Below are 20934 nucleotides of genomic sequence, written 5' to 3'. Positions count from 1 at the left end.
GACACATCGGGGGAGGGGGGTGCAGGACGCTGAGCGCTGGCCGCGATAAACCGTGACACATCGGGGGAGGGGGGTGCAGGACGCTGAGCGCCGGCCACGATAAACCGTGACACATCGGCGGAGGGGGGTGCAGGACGCTGAGCGCCGGCCGCGATAAACCGTGACACATCGGGAGAGGGGGGTGCAGGATGTTGAGCGCCGGCCGCGATAAACCGTGACACATCGGGGGAGGGGGTGCAGGACGCTGAGCGCCGGCCGCGATAAACCGTGACACATCGGGAGAGGGGGGAGCAGGACGCTGAGCACCGGCCGCGATAAACCGTGACATATCGGGAGAGGGGGGTGCAGGACGCTGAGCGCCGGCCGCGATAAACCGTGACACATCGGGAGAGGGGGGTGCAGGACGCTGAGCGCCGGCCGCGATAAACCGTGACACATCGGGAGAGGGGGGTGCAGGACGCTGAGCGCCGGCCGCGATAAACCGTGACACATCGGGAGAGGGGGGTGCAGGACGCTGAGCGCCGGCCGGGCCCGGACTGTGAGTATTCACGGTTTATTGTCAGATGATAGAAAACCTGCACAGACACGATCCGATATCCAGACCTGATTTGGAGGGTCCTTGAGGCCGTCTGCCCTGAGCCTCTGCCTCTGCCCCCGCCGTGTACTACAGCCTCCGCCCCACTGTGTCCCACAGCCTCCGCCCCTGCCATGTACTACAGCCTCCGCCCCCACCATACCCTCGAGCTTCTGCCCTGCTGTGTCCCCACCATCCGCCCTGCCGTGTCCCGCAGCCTCCGCTCCCGCTGTGTTCTACAGCTTCCAACCCCCACCGTGTACTACAGCCTCCGCCCCTGCCATGTCCTACAGCCTCCCCCCCGCCATGTCCTACAGCCTCCACCCCCGCCGTGTCCCACAGACAGCCTCCTACCCCAACCATATCCCACAGCCTCTGCCCCAGCTGTGGACTACAGCATCCTACCCCCACCGTTCCCACAGCCTCCGCCCCTACCACGCCCTCGAGCTTCCACCCCGCCGTGTCCCCACCCTCATTGTGTTCCACAGCCTCCGCCCCCGTCGTGTCCTTCAGCCTCCACTGTGTCCCCACCATCAGCCATCTCTGTATCAGAGCTTCCACCTGAGCCTCTGCCCCAACCATGTCCCCTCCGCTCGCCCACGCGGTGTCCCTTTTGTCCGCACCGGAGCCTCGGCCACTCTCTCCGCTCTTGTGTGATGTCCCCCAGCTCCACTTTCCAGTAATTTGCTGTTTTCTCTTTTTATTAGGTGTGAATAGCGACAGACATGACGGATTGATTGTGCGCGGCCCGCACCGGTGCGTACAATCTCCATAGACTTCTATGAGCAGCGGCCGCATTGTGTGGGGCTCAGGTCCCATTCTACATATTCCTTGTTTCCCTAATAATGACAGTTGCCCCCCCCCCCGGACGGACTCACTTCCGGGGTCTGTATAATGCACCAGTAATGGCCGCCGTCCTCTCCTACTCACCACAGTGACGAAGCGCAGCTGACGGGTCTGAGCGGTGTGAACAGCGGCCAAGATCTGACCCGACAGCAAAACAATGGTCCCCAGGAGGGATCCCGAGCAGCAGCCGGCGGCCATAGCCTTCACAATGTCCGAACCCGGAACCCCCTGTGCGGAGCCGCACTTCCTGTGGGGAACTGTTATCGTAGCAACACGAGAGCAGAAACATGGCCACCGTGACAGCGGGGGAGTACAAAGATGGCGGCTGCCAGCTATTTACGACAGGTCACAAGACGTAAGAACGTAAAGCATCCGCCATCTCTCCTAATGCCCCCAGTGGCCGAGTACGGAACAGCAGTAAGAAGGATGCGCTGCGATGCGAGGCTCCCTCTAGTGGCGAGGTGCGGAATATCGCCATTGCATCAAAGTCAGAGATGAAAACAATTCGGATAATTTTTGATGTTTTTCATTTTCTGCATTTTATGTTCCGCACAAGTGAAGTGTCCGCTATGTCCTGCGGTCTGTGCGATTATAGGGCTTGTATCAACCACATACGTGGATAAAATCCCAAAGTGCTGGTGAATACAATTAACCTCTTTCACAAATATCTTCTCTGTTCTTAATAACAAATAGCTATAGATTGTAAGTGCTGCTCTGATATGGGGACAATAGGACGCCACTATGAGGCCAGTATGGAAACAATATGGGGCCACCATGGGGACAATATGGGGACACTATGAGGCCAGTATGGGAACAATATAGGGCCACTATGGGGCCAATATAGGCTCAATATAGGGACAATATGGGGCCAATATAGGGCCAATATAGGGTACAATATAGGGACAATATGGGGACAATATAGGGCCAATATAGGGTACAATATAGGGACAATATGGGGACAATATAGGGACAATATGGGGACAATATAGTGACAATATAGGGACAATATGGGGACAATATAAGCCCAATATAGGAACAATATGGACACAATATAGCGACAATATGGGGACAATATAAGCCCAATATAGGGACAATAAGGAGACAATATAGGGACAATATGGGGACAATATGGGAACAATATGGGAACAATATGGACACAATATAGCGACAATATAAGCCTAATATAGGGACAATAAGGAGACAATATAGCAACAATATGGGGACAATATGGGAACAATATGGACACAATATAGCGACAATATAGCGACAATATAAGCCCAATATAGGGACAATATGGAGACAATATAGAAACAATATGGGGCCCCTGCATTGCTCGAATGCTACAAAGGCAAAGTGAACCTCATACAGCAGCATCGAAGAGAACACAGTCCTTGCCAGCAGCGCAGCCATTCTCCAGTCCAAGCTGTCAATCAGGGGTCACCTGCTCCCCCACAGCGAGCCTGAGGCCGGGGGAAGCTGCCGCAGAGGATGGAGACAGCCCCTTAAGGGGAAACCAAATTTGGAAAGTTTTGTGTTTTATGACGTTTGTACGAAAAATGTTTCTGTGTCGCCAAATTCTGAGGTTAATAAATTTTACAACTTTCCATGAGCTGCACTCCTCATTTGTAACACTTCATAGTACATTCATTGTGATCTTTTTTTTGTTCTTTTGTGCTTTTTTGGGAGGAAGAACGAAGAATTAGGAAAAAAAACAGAAATTCTGTCATAGGTATAATTTGTTTTTACGCTGCTGACCATTCGGGATAATCGGCCTGTTATCTTTATTATACAGGTCAAATCAATAACAACAATAACGAATGTATAGGGACTATTATTATTATCATATTTTTATTTATTTTCATTGTTTTGAACTTAATATTATCCTTTTTTTATATACTCGTTGCCTTATTCTGAGCCCTTTATTTATTCGGTATTTTTAGGACATTCTTCGTGCCCTTTTACTTTATTTGTGGTCAGTATGATTACACAGACACTGAACTGATAGTAATTCGCTTTTTATATTTTTTTTCTTTTGCACAAAAAAAGCTTTTATTTCTGGGTCGTCACATTCTGAGATTTTAGCTGCACGCTTCTCCTGACCTCGGCCCGGCAGCCGCTTATCTCCGCTGGGGACAGCATGGGACTTGCAGGGATTGTAGCTGATTGGTCCTGTCCAGGACAATTTGTGCCGGCAATGGTGACATCACAGGTGACTATAGCCAGGTGCCGGTAACCAGGCTACCTCCCACCGCTGCGCCGATGATTCTGTACAAGCTGCAATGGTGACATCACAGGTGATTATACACAGGTGCCGGTAACCAGGCTGCCTCCCACCGCTGCGCCGATGATTCTGTACAAGCTGCAATGGTGACATCACAGGTGATTATACACAGGTGCCGGTAACCAGGCTACCTCCCACCGCTGCGCCGATGATTCTGTACAAGCTGCAATGGTGACATCACAGGTGATTATACACAGGTGCCGGTAACCAGGCTGCCTCCCACCGCTGCGCTGATGATTCTGTACAAGCTGCAATGGTGACATCACAGGTGATTATACACAGGTGCCGGTAACCAGGCTACCTCCCACCGCTGCGCCGATGATTCTGTACAAGCTGCAATGGTGACATCACAGGTGACTATAGCCAGGTGCTGGTAACCAGGCTACCTCCCACCGTTGCGCCGATGATTCTGTACAAGCTGCAATGGTGACATCACAGGTGATTATACACAGGTGCCGGTAACCAGGCTACCTCCCACCGCTGCGCCGATGATTCTGTATAAGCTGCAATGGTGACATCACAGGTGATTATACACAGGTGCCGGTAACCAGGCTACCTCCCACCGCTGCGCCGATGATTCTGTACAAGCTGCAATGGTGACATCACAGGTGACTATAGCCAGGTGCTGGTAACCAGGCTACCTCCCACCGTTGCGCCGATGATTCTGTACAAGCTGCAATGGTGACATCACAGGTGATTATAGCCAGGTGCCGGTAACCAGGCTGCCTCCCACCGCTGCGCTGATGATTCTGTACAAGCTGCAATGGTGACATCACAGGTGATTATACACAGGTGCCGGTAACCAGGCTGCCTCCCACCGTTGCGCCGATGATTCTGTACAAGCTGCAATGGTGACATCACAGGTGATTATAGCCAGGTGCCGGTAACCAGGCTGCCTCCCACCGCTGCGCTGATGATTCTGTACAAGCTGCAATGGTGACATCACAGGTGACTATAGCCAGGTGCTGGTAACCAGGCTGCCTCCCACCGTTGCGCCGATGATTCTGTACAAGCTGCAATGGTGACATCGCAGGTGATTATAGACAGGTGCCGGTAACCAGGCTCCCTCCCACCGCTGCGCCGATGATTCTGTACAAGCTGCAATGGTGACATCACAGGTGATTATACACAGGTGCCGGTAACCAGGCTGCCTCCCACCGCTGCGCCGATGATTCTGTACAAGCTGCAATGGTGACATCACAGGTGATTATAGCCAGGTGCCGGTAACCAGGCTGCCTCCCACCGCTGCGCTGATGATTCTGTACAAGCTGCAATGGTGACATCACAGGTGATTATACACAGGTGCCGGTAACCAGGCTGCCTCCCACCGCTGCGCCGATGATTCTGTACAAGCTGCAATGGTGACATCACAGGTGACTATAGCCAGGTGCTGGTAACCAGGCTGCCTCCCACCGTTGCGCTGATGATTCTGTACAAGCTGCAATGGTGACATCACAGGTGATTATAGCCAGGTGCCGGTAACCAGGCTGCCTCCCACCGCTGCGCTGATGATTCTGTACAAGCTGCAATGGTGACATCACAGGTAACTATAGCCAGGTGCTGGTAACCAGGCTGCCTCCCACCGTTGTGCCGATGATTCTGTACAAGCTGCAATGGTGACATCGCAGGTGATTATAGACAGGTGCCGGTAACCAGGCTCCCTCCCACCGCTGCGCCGATGATTCTGTACAAGCTGCAATGGTGACATCACAGGTGACTATAGCCAGGTGCTGGTAACCAGGCTGCCTCCCACCGTTGCGCCGATGATTCTGTACAAGCTGCAATGGTGACATCACAGGTGATTATAGCCAGGTGCCGGTAACCAGGCTGCCTCCCACCGCTGCGCTGATGATTCTGTACAAGCTGCAATGGTGACATCACAGGTGATTATACACAGGTGCCGGTAACCAGGCTGCCTCCCACCGCTGCGCCGATGATTCTGTACAAGCTGCAATGGTGACATCACAGGTGATTATAGCCAGGTGCCGGTAACCAGGCTGCCTCCCACCGCTGCGCTGATGATTCTGTACAAGCTGCAATGGTGACATCACAGGTGACTATAGCCAGGTGCTGGTAACCAGGCTGCCTCCCACCGCTGCGCCGATGATTCTGTACAAGCTGCAATGGTGACATCACAGGTGATTATAGCCAGGTGCCGGTAACCAGGCTCCCTCCCACCGCTGCGCCGATGATTCTGTACAAGCTGCAATGGTGACATCACAGGTGATTATACACAGGTGCCGGTAACCAGGCTGCCTCCCACCGCTGTGCCGATGATTCTGTACAAGCTGCAATGGTGACATCACAGGTGATTATAGCCAGGTGCCGGTAACCAGGCTGCCTCCCACCGCTGCGCCGATGATTCTGTACAAGCTGCAATGGTGACATCACAGGTGATTATACACAGGTGCCGGTAACCAAGCTACCTCCCACCGCTGCGCCGATGATTCTGTACAAGCTGCAATGGTGACATCACATTGTTGTAGCCAATCACTGAGCTTGGAAGCTCATGCCAGCTACAGCTGATGCCAGTGATTGCCTGCAGTGCTGATGATGTGATTTCTCCACTGCAGTCAATCATCAAACACCAGAGAGGCAGCGTGAACCCCCCGAGGGCGAACAAGAGCACATTTTGATTTTTGTGTCCCCGAGACTTTGGAGCAATATTAAAGCTGGAGAAAAGGGGAGATGGGAGACCCCCACTTTACCCTCTATATAGCCTAATAGTGGTTAACCCTTTAGCTACAAATCTTACTTCTCCCAATGGCGGCTGTCATCCTACAGAGAATCTTGTTATTCCAGAATTCCCGTCCGCTATGTGTCTGCGATCAGAGAGTATGTAAAAGTGTAGTAGAACGTGTCAGTGAAGTATGAGGACGTGACCGCGGGGCCCATTGTTCACCAGAACGCAATGAATAAGGTCACGTCTGGGAAGAAGGTGAATGATGCTATTCAGAGCCGCTATAACCTTATAGAGGGGTGTGCACCGGGCCCTGTGACGCTGCTCGGGGGTCTCCGCTGTAGGAAGTGACCCCATTGCTATCACCTTCCTTCCATTGGCATCATTGTATTGTCGTGTAATGTAAATGTAATGCCCCTGGACTAGTCAGGGCGTCACAGGGTACTCCACGCTCTTTATCTCTAGTGCAAGACTCAACCCCCCATGGTTCTGGGTTCCCAACCTATGGTACTGCCTCCTTCAGCATCCAAATCCCAACCACACCTCACACCACACCCTGCCAGACACACCAGTGGGCTGCTGACCTGGAATAGGGCTGCCCACCTAGGGGTCAGGCAGACTGGTGGGAGGGAAGTAAGGAGAGTGTAGTGGTAGCCCTCGATGAGTGAGGAGCTGGGAGTTGGAGCTCCCGGGGAGTACAGGTTGGGTCATAGACGGTGGTCTAGGCCGGAGGAGTCGGAGAACCGGTCGCAGGGTATTGAGGCTAGGTGCCTGTACCAGGTCTTTGAGGATGGGAGGCATCTGAGTCTAATAACCGGTCCGGGACCAAAAGCACGGCGGGGTACTGGACCCTAGGTCAGGGAGCAGCTTCAGGCAACCCGGAAATTAACCTGCGGAAGATAGTGACTTTATGGACTGTCCCCAAGAAGCTCAGAGATCAGGGGCACTAGCGCAACGAGGGGGATAGGGCTTTCCAACCCAAGCAGCCCACAGAAATCCCAAGCGTGAGCCCTTGAGAGCACAGCTCCACTACAAACAGTAGGGAGCGGGGCCCGGACAGCTTTATGTCAACGGGCCACAAGAACACTTCAAATTTGTGCACGGAGGCAGGCTCCGGATCACCCGGCAGTACTATAGGGGACAGATACCCGGACGAGCTCCCCCCAAGAGGGCAGCGGCACCCAGTGACTTGGTTTACCTTGTTGTCAGAGTCTGTTTTGCGGCCGCATCATCACCAACACTGCCTGAGTGAGTACGTAGTCCTCCTCTGCTTCCAATCCGCACCCCGGTCCCCAACACCACCATCCAGAGTCTCGGGGTCTCCCCTGCCCATGGAGGGAAACGTCATCTGGCTGCCCCCACTCCATCTCCCCCGGGTACTCCCATCGGCAGTGGCGGTGCTCCCCTTACCGCGAACAACGGGTGGCGTCACGAACTATTAATCCCTGCAAATAGGCCCCCATTTTCATTTGAGAGTGGCCGTGAGCCCCGGGTCCAGAGACCCTCGAGCTACAGCAGCAGCAACCCCCGGATCCGAGCGGTTTGACCGCTGCAGGGGCGGCACATAAATTGTGTCCTGCGTGTTTTGTAGCTCCTGTGATATGTGATGTAAGGTTATATGTGGCAATGTAATCCACTTGTATAGGAAGTCACCAGACTGCAGGGTCAGTAACAGTTAAGTGTGGGGACCAGCCCACAATGGGCGGGGTTAGCTGATAGGGAAAGTGACAGTTCATTCTGGAAGACGGAGTTAAAACTAGTGATGGACAGTCTGTAGGTCATGAAGGTCGTCTGCAGCAAAGGAAACAATTGAGAATGGAGACAGAATTGCGTGATCCTTGAGGGTTGACCGAGACATGGAGCGACAACAATGTGAAGACTTGAGAGTGACCCTCGAATAGAGCGGCGCCAGACAATAGGACCCAGAGGACGGGACTAGTGGCCAGGCCCCTGACCGTGAAGGTAATGGGTTAATCCTAAATGGCGTGCGACCGAAGTCTGCTTACCATGGCGGATACTCCCCGAGTGTCCGAGTGTGCTCTGGCACCAGCGGCTACCCCTTACCCCTAATCACCCCCTGCTCAAAAAGGAGAAGAGACACAGATATGGAAGAGTCTGAGAGCACAAGGCTCTACCCACGGTGACAGGACCCCCAACCCCCAAGAAGACTGGACGTGGAGCCGCTGGAGGGGAAGGAGACCATCACAAGATTGGCTGTAATGCTCAGTGGTGCTGAGACTCACAGGACCAGTACGATCTGAAGCCATCCAGTGGGAACTAGAGGATATGTGCTGGAGGATATGTGCTGGAGGATACGTGCTGGATGATACGTGCTAGAGGATATGTGCTAGAGGATATGTGCTAGAGGATATGTGCTAGAGGATACGTGCTAGAGGATACGTGCTGGAGGATATGTGCTGGAGGATACGTGCTGGATGATACGTGCTGGAGGATATGTGCTGGAGGATACGTGCTGGAGGATACGTGCTGGAGGATATGTGCTGGAGGATACGTGCTGGAGGAGATGTGCTGGAGGATACGTGCTGGTGCTGGAGGATACGTGCTGGAGGATACGTTCTGGAGGAGATGTGCTGGAGGATACATGCTGGAGGATACGTGCTGGAGGAGATGTGCTGGAGGAGATGTGCTGGAGGAGATGTGCTGGAGGATACGTGCTGGAGAATACGTGCTAGAGGATACGTGCTGGAGAATACGTGCTGGAGGATACGTGCTGGAGGATACGTGCTGGAGGATATGTGCTGGAGGATACATGCTGGAGGATACGTGCTGGAGGATATGTGCTGGAGGATACATGCTGGAGGATACGTGCTGGAGGATATGTGCTGGAGGATACATGCTGGAGGATACGTGCTGGAGGATATGTGCTGGAGGATACATGCTGGAGGATACGTGCTGGAGGATATGTGCTGGAGGATACATGCTGGAGGATACATGCTGGAGGATACGTGCTGGAGGATATGTGCTGGAGGATACGTGCTGGAGGATACGTGCTGGAGGAGATGTGCTGGAGGAGATGTGCTGGAGGATACGTGCTGTAGAATACGTGCTGGAGGATACGTGCTGGAAGATACGTGCTGGAGGATATGTGCTGGAGGATACATGCTGGAGGATACATGCTGGAGGATACGTGCTGGAGGATACGTGCTGGAGGATATGTGCTGGAGGAGATGTGCTGGAGGATATGTGCTGGAGGATATGTGCTGGAGGATACGTGCTGGAGGATACGTTCTGGAGGAGATGTGCTGGAGGATACGTGCTGGAGGATACGTGCTGGAGGATACGTGCTGGAGGATACATGCTGGAGGAGATGTGCTGGAGGATACGTGCTGGAGAATACGTGCTGGAGGATACGTGCTGGAGGATACGTGCTGGAGCATATGTGCTGGAGAATACGTGCTGGAGGATACGTGCTGGAGGATATGTGCTGGAGGATATGTGCTGGAGGATACGTGCTGGAGGATTTGTCCCGCTATCTGGTGTATGAAGCTGTTGGTAAAAATGAACCATTAAAGAATTGTTGATTGAAATGAATGGGAGGTCTACTCGTGAGCGTGAGTCATCATCAGGTCCTGGTCAGCCGACATCAGTGGCAACATACGGCCTGCACAAGTCCACACACCCCGCCAGGACCAGCCCCTTCATGTAGCGTGTTGGGGCGTCCAGAGTCAGTCCCTCGCCCTCCACTTTCGCCTTCGGCACTCTATAACTCCCTAACTGCTGCACTCGGCTAAGGAGGCCCCACCACGGTCCTCAGTAGCAGATCAGTGGGGGGTCAAGCACCATCAGTAACAATGGCTTACAGATTTATACGGCACAGCGCCGTCCAACATGTAGTGGCCGTTCTCGGTATTGCAATTCAGATTCCATTAACTTTGATAAGAGCTGATCTGCAGTACCAAATACGGCCACTACATGGTGTATCGAGCTGTGTCGCTTTAACGGTGGCCATTCACATAACAGCTCAAGTCTAGCAGAACCAGAACCGCTCAGACAGAGAGGTATGGGCTCATTGAGGGTCACAAGCTGCGGACCCCCGTCTATGGTGGCATATAGCCAGCAGGTGCGGACTTGTCGGCTGCGCCATAGCCTGGATGCAGGATGCTGCCATCTTGCTCAGGGTCTCCCGCTGGGGATATACATATATACTAGGTACTTGTAGTCTATGACTGAATCACTCTTTGGATTTTGGCTTTAACCCCGCGTATTCTGTGAGCTCAGGAATGTATGAGGACATTTCACCAGGGAGCAGTAATTGCCGGCTATATATAAAAGTGAGCTTGTAAAATAAAGCTAATTGTGTCCTGGCCTGTAACGAGCAATAAACGGAGAAAATAATCTGACGCTCAGGACATTCTTGGTTTCACCTTCAATGAACTACCCAGAAACGACATATCTCCAGGCAAAGGCTTAAATAGTAATTCCCAAATGCGATATCTATATATAGTCTGTATATAGTATACACAAAGCATGTGCTTACAGCTGCCACTAGAGGGAGCTCACTACACTCTGATTTACAATGGAATGAGCTCCCCCTAGTGGTGAGAAGAGGCAGCCAGAATGTCATCAGGAGCCTATAATCACATCTACACAATCGCCATAGCACTGTATTGGGTGATATAATGATTATAAATGTGCAGATGGAGCTGAGGCCTCGCCGCACTACACCTGGATTGTGATGGAGTATTCCAGCCAGTGCCACGTCAATCAAGGCAGAACAAGATGACTCCTGAGGAGTCTGGAGCCGCCCACCGGACTCCTAACAGAGTGCTCCTGCATGTTTTACTTTGTATTTCATACAGTGGCTTGTTTACAAACCTATCAGCATTCTGTACACTACGGGGGGCGGTTTAGGGGCTGGGACTGACCCCAACCCATCCTGGGAATGAGCAGGGATGGAGCATGCACGACTCCGCTCCATGTATTCTCTATGGGACTGCTTGAGATATCGCCCATAGTACCATAGAGAATTAATGGAGCAGAGGGGGATCGGTGGGGGTCCCAGTGATCGGGACAGGAGAGGTGAGAACGCTTTACTTGGTACAACCCCTTTAACAGAGCGTCCTTGTCTGATATGATGTCTCCATATATCAATTAGCAAGTTGCACCACAGAAGCCCCTCATAAATACATGTAGCTTCTTGTCTCATCAGTCGCCTGTAAACTCGCTGGTGAATTCTGCAGCGTCTTTTCCTAGCACTCCTTGTTGTGCCGTTCCTCAGTTACTCCTCCTGCCAATTTCTGATGGTCACAGTGCTGTGTCCATTCATAGCGACAGTGATGTCTCATATATAGAGAAGTGACTCCTGTCGTAGATAAATATAGGAGTTATTGTCCGTGAATTACCCTAAAGACACTTCAATAAGCTGATACCCGAGATATCATTATGTGCGCAGCCTTCTGTACACACGTGGAGGAATTCCTATAAAACGGAAGCAATGTGGAGGCCACCAGACCCGCCACCCCCGTCTAGGCCGCTAGTCCGGTTCTTCCAGTAAATTATAACTTCATAAAATTCAAAAGTCGTAATTTAGATGCTGACGATCCTCAAAATCGAGGCCAAGAGGACGTCTCACCTGCTGCACTGGACTCATTATACGGCTTTATTCACACATCAGTATTTGTATGTAAGAAACAGGAGCATTTCCAAAATACAGAACCTACAGGTGTCAACTCCTCCTCATGGCTCACACAGGTGTCAACTCCTCCTCATGGCTCACACAGGTGTCAACTCCTCCTCATGGCTCACACCGGCATCATGGCCTCCTCATGGCAAACACCAGTGTTATGACTTCCTGATGGCTGACACCAGTGTCATGATTTCCTCATGGATCACACTGCCATTAATATTATTATTATTTATTATTATAGCGCCATCAATTCCATGGCGCTTTACATGTGAAAGGGGTATACATAATAGGGCAAGTACAATAATCATAAACAGTACAAGGCACAGACAGGTACAGGAGGAGAGAGGTCCCTGCCCGCGAGGGCTCACAGTCTACAAGGGATAGGTGAGGATACAGTAGGTGAGGGTAGAGCTGATTGTGCGGCGCTGCATCAGACTGAGGGTTACGGCAGGTTGTAGGTTTGTCGGAAGAGGTGGGTCTTCAGGTTCCTTTTGAAGCTTGTCAAGGTATGCGAGAGTCTGATGTGTTGTGGCAGAGCATTCCAGAGTATGGGGAGGCACGGGAGAAATCTTGGATGCGATGGTGGGAAGAGGAGATGAGAGGGGAGCAGAGAAGGAAATCTTGTGAGGATCGAAGGTTACGTGCAGGTAAGTACCGGGAGACTAGGTCAGAGATGTAAGGAGGAGACAGGTTGTGGATGGCTTTGTAGGTCATGGTTAGGGTTTTGAACTGGAGTCGTTGGGCAGTGGGAAGCCAGTGAAGGGATTGGCAGAGAGGAGAGGTCGGGGAGTAGCGGGGGGACAGGTGGATTAGTCGGGCAGCAGAGTTTAGAATAGATTGTAGGGGTGCGAGACTGTTAGAAGGGAGGCCACAGAGCAGGAGGTTGCAATAATCCAGGCGGGAGATAATAAGGGCATGTACTAATGTTTTTGCAGCTTCTTGGGAAAGGAGTGTTCGGATCCGAGAAATATTTTTAAGTTGGAGGTGGCAGGAGGTGAAGAGGGCTTGGATGTGTGGCTTGAAAGAGAGATCAGAGTCTAGGAATACTCCCAGGCAGCGAGCACGTGGGACTGGGGAGAGTGTGCAGCCATTGACATTGATGGATATGTCAGGTGGGGGAGTTGAGTGATGGGGGGGAAATACAATGAATTCTGTTTTGTCCATGTTCAATTTTAAGAATCGGGCAGAGAAAAAGGATGAAATAGCAGACAGACATTGTGGGATTCTGGTTAGTAGGGAGGTGATGTCAGGTCCAGAGAGGTAGATCTCTGTATCATCAGCGTAGAGATGATACTGGAAGCCGTGCGCCTCTATGAGCTGTCCCAGGCCAAGGGTGTAAATGGTGGAGAACAGCAGGGGTCCAAGAACTGAGCCTTGGGGGACCCCGACAGATAGGGGGCGAGATGAGGAAGTGGTGTGAGAGTGGGAGACGCTGAAAGTTCGGTCGGTTAAGTATGAGGCATCATGGCATCCTGATAGGTTACACTGTCATGGCTTCCTCATGGCTCATTCCGGTGTCATGCACTTTTACTGGATCACAGTGGTGTCATGGATTCCTCATGGAATGCAGTGGCATCATCTCCTCCTCATGGCTCACACCGGCATCATGGCCTACTCATGGCTCACACCAGAATCATGACTTCATGATGGATGACACCAGTGTCATGGCATCCTCATGGATCACACCGGCGTCATGAATTTTTAATGTCTCACGCCGGCATCATAGCTTCCTCACGGATCACATCCGTGTCATGGCTTCTGGATGGATTGCACCAGCGTCATGGCTTCCTCTTGGATCACACCGGTGTCATGGCTTCCTGATAGATCATACCGGTGTCATGAATTCCTCTTGGATCACACCGGTGTCATGGCTTCCTGATAGATCATACCGGTGTCATGGATTCCTCTTGGATCACACCGGTGTCATGGCTTCCTGATAGATCATACCACTGTCATGGCTTCCTCTTGGATCACACCGGTGTCATGGCTTCCTGATAGATCATACCGGTGTCATGGATTCCTCTTGGATCACACCGGTGTCATGGCTTCCTGATAGATCATACCGGTGTCATGGATTCCTCTTCGATCACACCGGTGTCATGGCTTCCTCTTGGATTGCACCAGTGTCATGGCTTCCTCTTGGATCACATTGGTGTCATGGCTTCCTCTTGGATCACACCGGTGTCATGGACTCCTCTTGGATCACACCGGTGTCATGGCTTCCTCTTGGATCACATTGGTGTCATGGCCTCCTCTTGGATCACACCGGTGTCATGGCTTCCTAATGGATCATACCGGTGTCATGGCTTCCTCTTGGATCACATTGGTGTCATGGCTTCCTCTTGGATCACATTGGTGTCATGGACTCCTCTTGGATCACACCGGTGTCATGGCTTCCTCTTGGATCACATTGGTGTCATGGCTTCCTCTTGGATCACACCGGTGTCATGGCTTCCTGATAGATCATACCGGTGTCATGGCTTCCTGATAGATCATACCGGTGTCATGGCTTCCTCTTGGATCGCACCGGCGTCATGGCTTCCTCTTGGATCACACCGGTGTCATGGCTTCCTGATAGATCATACCGGTGTCATGGATTCCTTTTCGATCACACCGGTGTCATGGCTTCCTCTTGGATTGCACCAGTGTCATGGCTTCCTCTTGGATCACATTGGTGTCATGGCTTCCTCTTGGATCACACCGGTGTCATGGACTCCTCTTGGATCACACCGGTGTCATGGCTTCCTCTTGGATCACATTGGTGTCATGGCTTCCTCTTGGATCACACCGGTGTCATGGACTCCTCTTGGATCACACCGGTGTCATGGCTTCCTCTTGGATCACATTGGTGTCATGGCTTCCTAATGGATCATACCGGTGTCATGGCCTCCTCTTGGATTGCACCAGTGTCATGGCTTCCTGATGGATCGCACCGGTTGGCATTGCACACATTTTTACGCCTGTCATCATATGCCATAGATCACAATTGTTACAATGCACCAAAGTGTCACAGTGACTGCAGGTCCAAGTCCCCCAGGGAGACCCATAAAAACTATTAAGAAAGGAAAATAAATGTAGACGTTCCTGTCGCCCACCCTCTGCCATTTCCCAGAATGCAATATAAATATATTTTTCACTATTCTGGTCTCGCTGCGCGCACCTGTCCAAACTAATACAATCTCAGGATGTTTATGCCGCATGGTGACCGCCGACATGAAAAATAAAATCTAAATGTCAGAATTGGGCTTTTTTTGGTCACTTTGACGCCTAATAAAATGGAATTGCAAAAACAGAAAGTCCCCGACATGGAGACGCTAAAAACTACTGCAAGAAACAAGCCTGGAAATAAGACGTTCTAGTGAAGCGGGGGCCCTGCAGTTTGGGGGTCCGCATACACCTGGTCACTGAGATTAGCCCCCATTCAGCAGGTCTCAGCTATGTGAGCAGTAAACCCCCTGTATGACGAGGTCAGCACATGCGCAGTCTCCTCAGCTTCACAGAAACCTTTTATTTTCATACATTATGGTCTATTACTTTACTCAGGCCTTTGTGCTGTTTACAGGCCTCGCACCGTCACCATAGCAACCATTTAGAGTGCGTCATGACGCCAGGATTGGACGTGCGTCACGTCGCGGCCAGCAGGCGGGAGGGGGCGTGGCTCGGCTCTGGCACTGCTGCTGATGCGCGGGCGGGAGCTGCCGGTGCGCGCTCTCGTACATTGTCACTGTCATTCCCCGGACAGACTGCGGCAGCGGCGGACAGAAGGTGAGCGATCAGCCGGGAACGTACCGGCCGCGCCCCGTGTCCTCCCTCCCTGCGAGCGGCTCCTCCCCGCTGTCACTGCTCCCCTGACATCTGCATGGTGCTCCTGCTGGCATCATTCATCCCGGACCGGCCTCCCTCACCGCCTGCCTGTGTGCACCCCCCCCCCTTGCCTCTGTGCACCCCCCTTGCCTCTGTGCACCCCCCTTGCCTCTGTGCACCCCCCCTTGCCTCTGTGCACCCCCCCTTGCCTCTGTGCACCCCCCCTTGCCTCTGTGCACCCCCCCTTGCCTCTGTGCACCCCCCCCTTGCCTCTGTGCACCCCCCCTTGCCTCTGTGCACCCCCCCTTGCCTCTGTGCACCCCCCCCTTGCCTCTGTGCACCCCCCCCTTGCCTCTGTGCACCCCCCCCTTGCCTCTGTGCACCCCCCCTTGCCTCTGTGCACCCCCCCTTGCCTCTGTGCACCCCCCCCTTGCCTCTGTGCACCCCCCCCTTGCCTCTGTGCACCCCCCCTTGCCTCTGTGCACCCCCCCTTGCCTCTGTGCACCCCCCCTTGCCTCTGTGCACCCCCCCTTGCCTCTGTGCACCCCCCCCTTGCCTCTGTGCACCCCCCCTTGCCTCTGTGCACCCCCCCTTGCCTCTGTGCACCCCCCCCTTGCCTCTGTGCACCCCCCCTTGCCTCTGTGCACCCCTTACCTCTGTGCACCCCCCCCTTACCTCTGTGCACCCCCCCCTTACCTCTGTGCACCCCCCCTTACCTCTGTGCACCCCCCCCCTTACCTCTGTGCACCCCCCCCTTACCTCTGTGCACCCCCCCCCTTACCTCTGTGCACCCCCCCCTTACCTCTGTGCACCCCCCCCTTACCTCTGTGCACCCCCCCTTACCTCTGTGCACCCCCCCCTTACCTCTGTGCACCCCCCCCTTACCTCTGTGCACCCCCCCCTTACCTCTGTGCACCCCCCCCTTACCTCTGTGCACCCCCCCCTTACCTCTGTGCACCCCCCCCTTACCTCTGTGCACCCCCCCCTTACCTCTGTGCACCCCCCCCTTACCTCTGTGCACCCCCACCCCCCCTTACCTCTGTGCCCTAGGACCTCCCCGACCACCGCGCTTGCTCTGATACCCCCTGTAGCACCATGCTGCTAATATACATGTCTGCTGCTTCACTTTCCCTGAAATGCTTTTGGGTTGTTCAGATGGCGTTAATGTTTGTGCCCCCGTGGCTGCATTCTGTGTTGACGCTGTGCCCCCGTGGCTGCATTCTGTGTTGACGCTGTGCCCCCGTGGCTGCATTCTGTGTTGACGCTGTGCCCCCGTGGCTGCATTCTGTGTTGACTCTGTGCCCCCGTGGCTGCATTCTGTGTTGACGCTGTGCCCCCGTGGCTGCATTCTGTGGTGACGCTGTGCCCCCCGTGGCTGCATTCTGTGGTGACGGTGGTAACGTGCCCCGTGGCTGCATTCTGTGGTGACGCTGTGCCCCCGTGGCTGCATTCTGTGGTGACGGTGGTAACGTTGTGCCCCGTGGCTGCATTCTGTGGTGACGCTGTGCCCCCGTGGCTGCATTCTGTGGTGACGCTGTGCCCCCGTGGCTGCATTCTGTGGTGACGCTGTGCCCCGTGGCTGCATTCTGTGGTGATGGTGGTAACGTGCCCCGTGGCTGCATTCTGTGGTGACGCTGTGCCCCTGTGGCTGCATTCTGTGGTGACGGTGGTAACGTTGTGCCCCGTGGCTGCATTCGGTGGTAACGTTGTGCCCCGTGGCTGCATTCGGTGGTGCGCACCTGGCCGGTTGGGGATTGTTGTCATCCAATGTGCTGTAGGGGGTGAGGGTAGTCGTTATAGGCCTCTGTACGGTCCACGTTAGTCTTGTGCATGCCTCCTCCTGCACCCCCCGTCCCCTCTGTGGCATTTATACGCCTGTTAGTGGCCATTACTGGGGTAGCGGGGCCCCGGCCCCCCACATAAGCCGCGCTCATTATGTATCTGAATGACCTCCATGTAATTCTACATTTATTCTGCAGCGTTTCCCTCCCCCAAGGCTGTCAGCTGTTTGCTGAGTGCGGACCATGCGCTTGTGACCACCCCTTTAACTGTGGTTTTTGTTTTTTGGTAATGGTGTGCTCGGAGACCCCCATGTTGTGGTGACTGAGGGGCTGGGATCATTGCACTGTTTTCAGTATATTTCTGGCATCAGTCGGGGCGGGGGGCACGAGAAATGCACTTTGTGGAGTGTTCTGCACTTTTTAGATGACGGTCAGTTCTGGAGGAGCTCGTGATGGCCGGGCTCAGTGCGGCAGAGCCCATGTAACGGGGGACGTGTCCCGTCTCTTTATTTGTAGTGGAGACGGGGGGCGCCAGCGCTGTGCGGCAGCCGCTTATCTCACTGTCAGTCATACACTGTCATCTGCTGTCATTCTGCACAGCCTAATCTGCACATCTCCAGTTGCTGTGGGTTCCTCTTCCCTTCCCCCCTTTCCTCTCTTCCGTTCTGCCGGTCGCCCTTGTCCCTCCTCCCGTCCGTTGTTGCCCCCGCTGCCCCTTCATCGTACTGTCAGTTCTTCCTTCCTCCCTTATCCTCTTTTCCTTTCTGCCAATTTCTCTTGTTCTTCCTCCCTGTCCGTCATGGCCCCCATTGCCCTTTCATCGTACTGTCGGTTCCATTCCCCTCCTTTCCTTTTTGTCGGTCGCCCTTCTTCCTCCTCCTGTCCGTTGTGGCCCCCGCTGCCCCTTCATCCTACTGTCGGTTCCCCCCTTCCTCTCTGCCAGTCGCCCCTGTCCCTTCTCCCGTCCGTTGTGGCCCCCGCTGCCCCTTCATCGTGCTGTCTGTTCCCCCCCTTCCTCTCTGCCAGTCGCCCCTGTCCCTTCTCCCGTCCATTGTGGCCCCCGCTGCCCCTTCATGGTGCTGTCGGTTCCTCTTCCCCACCCCCCTTTCCTTTTCCTCTTTGCCGGTCACTCTTGTTTCTCCTCCCATCTGTTGTGGCCCCTGCTGCCCCTTCATCGTACTGTCGGTCCCCCCCCCCCCTTCCTCTTTGCCGGTCGCTCTTTTCCTCTTCCTGTCCGTTGTGGCCCCCGCTACCTCTTCATGGTGCCGTCGGTTCCTCTTCCATTCCCCCCTTTCCTCTCTTCCTTTCTGCCGGTCGTCCTTGTCCCTCCTCCCATCCGTTGTGGCCCCCGCTGCCCCTTCATCATGCTGTCGGTTCCCCCCCTTCCTCTTTGCCAGTCGCCCCTGTCCCTTCTCCCGTCCATTGTGGCCCCCGCTGCCCCTTCATCGTGCTGTCTGTTCCCCCCTTCCTCTTTGCCAGTCGCCCCTGTCCCTTCTCCCGTCCATTGTGGCCCCCGCTGCCCCTTCATGGTGCTGTCGGTTCCTCTTCCCCACCCCCCTTTCCTTTTCCTCTTTGCCGGTCGCTCTTGTTTCTCCTCCCATCTGTTGTGGCCCCTGCTGCCCCTTCATCGTACTGTCGGTCCCCCCCCCCCCCCTTCCTCTTTGCCGGTCGCTCTTTTCCTCTTCCTGTCCGTTGTGGCCCCCCGCTACCTCTTCATGGTGCCGTCGGTTCCTCTTCCATTCCCCCCCTTTCCTCTCTTCCTTTCTGCCGGTCGTCCTTGTCCCTCCTCCCATCCGTTGTGGCCCCCGCTGCCCCTTCATCATGCTGTCGGTTCCCCCCCTTCCTCTTTGCCAGTCGCCCCTGTCCCTTCTCCCGTCCATTGTGGCCCCCGCTGCCCCTTCATCGTACTGTCGGTCCCCCCCCCCCCCCTTCCTCTTTGCCGGTCGCTCTTTTCCTCCTCCTGTCCGTTGTGGCCCCCGCTACCTCTTCATGGTGCCGTCGGTTCCTCTTCCATTCCCCCCCTTTCCTCTCTTCCTTTCTGCCGGTCGTCCTTGTCCCTCCTCCCATCCGTTGTGGCCCCCGCTGCCCCTTCATCGCTCTGTCGGTTCCTCCCCCCCTTCCTCTCTGCCGGTCGCTCTTTTCCTCCTCCTGTCCGGCGTTGTGGCCCCCGCTGCCTCTTCATCGTGCTGTTGGTTCCTCTTCTATTCCCCCCCTTTCCTCTCTTCCTTTCTGCCGGTCGTCCTTGTCCCTCCTCCCATCCGTTGTGGCCCCCCGCTGCCCCTTCATCATGCTGTCGGTTCCCCCCCTTCCTCTTTGCCAGTCGCCCCTGTCCCTTCTCCCGTCCATTGTGGCCCCCGCTGCCCCTTCATCGTACTGTCGGTCCCCCCCCCCCCCTTCCTCTTTGCCGGTCGCTCTTTTCCTCCTCCTGTCCGTTGTGGCCCCCGCTACCTCTTCATGGTGCCGTCGGTTCCTCTTCCATTCCCCCCTTTCCTCTCTTCCTTTCTGCCGGTCGTCCTTGTCCCTCCTCCCATCCGTTGTGGCCCCCGCTGCCCCTTCATCACGCTGTCGGTCCCCCCCCCACCACCCCCCTTCCTCTCTGCCGGTTGCTCTTTTCCTCCTCCTGTCCGGTGTGGCCCCCGCTGCCTCTTCATGGCGCCGTCTGTTCCTCTTTCATTCCCCCCTTTCCGCTCTTCCTTTCTGCCGGTCGTCCATGTCCCTCCTCCCGTCCGTTGTGGCCCCCGCTGCCCCTTCATCGCTCTGTCGGTTCCTCCCCCCTTCCTCTCTGCCGGTCGCTCTTTTCCTCCTCCTGTCCGGCGTTGTGGCCCCCGCTGCCTCTTCATCGTGCTGTTGGTTCCTCTTCTATTCCCCCCCTTTCCTCTCTTCCTTTCTGCCGGTCGCCTTTGTCCCTCCTTCCGTCCGGTGTGGCCCCCGCTGCCTCTTCATCATACTGTCGTTTCACCCCCCCCCCCCTTCCTCTCTGCCGGTCGCCCTTGTCCCTCCCGTCCGTTGTGGCCCCCACTTGCCCCTTCATCACACTATCTGTCCCCCCCCCCGCCCCCCCCTTCCTCTCTGCCGGTCGCCCTTGTCCCTCCTCCCGTCCGTTGTGGCCCCCGCTGCCCCCTCATCGCACCGCCGTCCCCTTCACTCCTGATTGAAGCCATTGTCGGCCGCCTCTCCGGGCTGGATGTAGGTCATTATCCCCCGCTGCTCCGGTTCCTGTCTTCTCTCCATTATCTCCGGAGATTCTCTATAACCCTGATTATGACTTCTGAATCCCACATTGTGCACAGCTCCACGTGTCGTCCCACGGGAGGCCGAGAA

The 20934-nt window shown here is 54.6% G+C and overlaps 1 protein-coding gene across 24 annotated transcripts in view; it reads left to right on the top strand.

Annotated features, from left to right (window-relative positions):
• The first annotated feature begins 15668 nt into the window (after positions 1-15668).
• The window catches only part of MADD (MAP kinase activating death domain), a 111296-nt gene continuing 106030 nt past the window's right edge, over positions 15669-20934 (top strand). For all 24 annotated transcript variants that reach the window (XM_075325917.1, XM_075325912.1, XM_075325919.1 and 21 more), the window contains exon 1: positions 15669-15793. The gene's annotated coding sequence lies outside the window, so the exon portion shown is untranslated. The remainder of the gene's footprint in view (positions 15794-20934) is intronic.

Source organism: Anomaloglossus baeobatrachus, chromosome 10, assembly GCF_048569485.1.
Source record: "Anomaloglossus baeobatrachus isolate aAnoBae1 chromosome 10, aAnoBae1.hap1, whole genome shotgun sequence".
Classification (NCBI taxonomy): domain Eukaryota; kingdom Metazoa; phylum Chordata; class Amphibia; order Anura; family Aromobatidae; genus Anomaloglossus; species Anomaloglossus baeobatrachus.
This window is presented reverse-complemented; position numbering and strand designations above follow the sequence as displayed.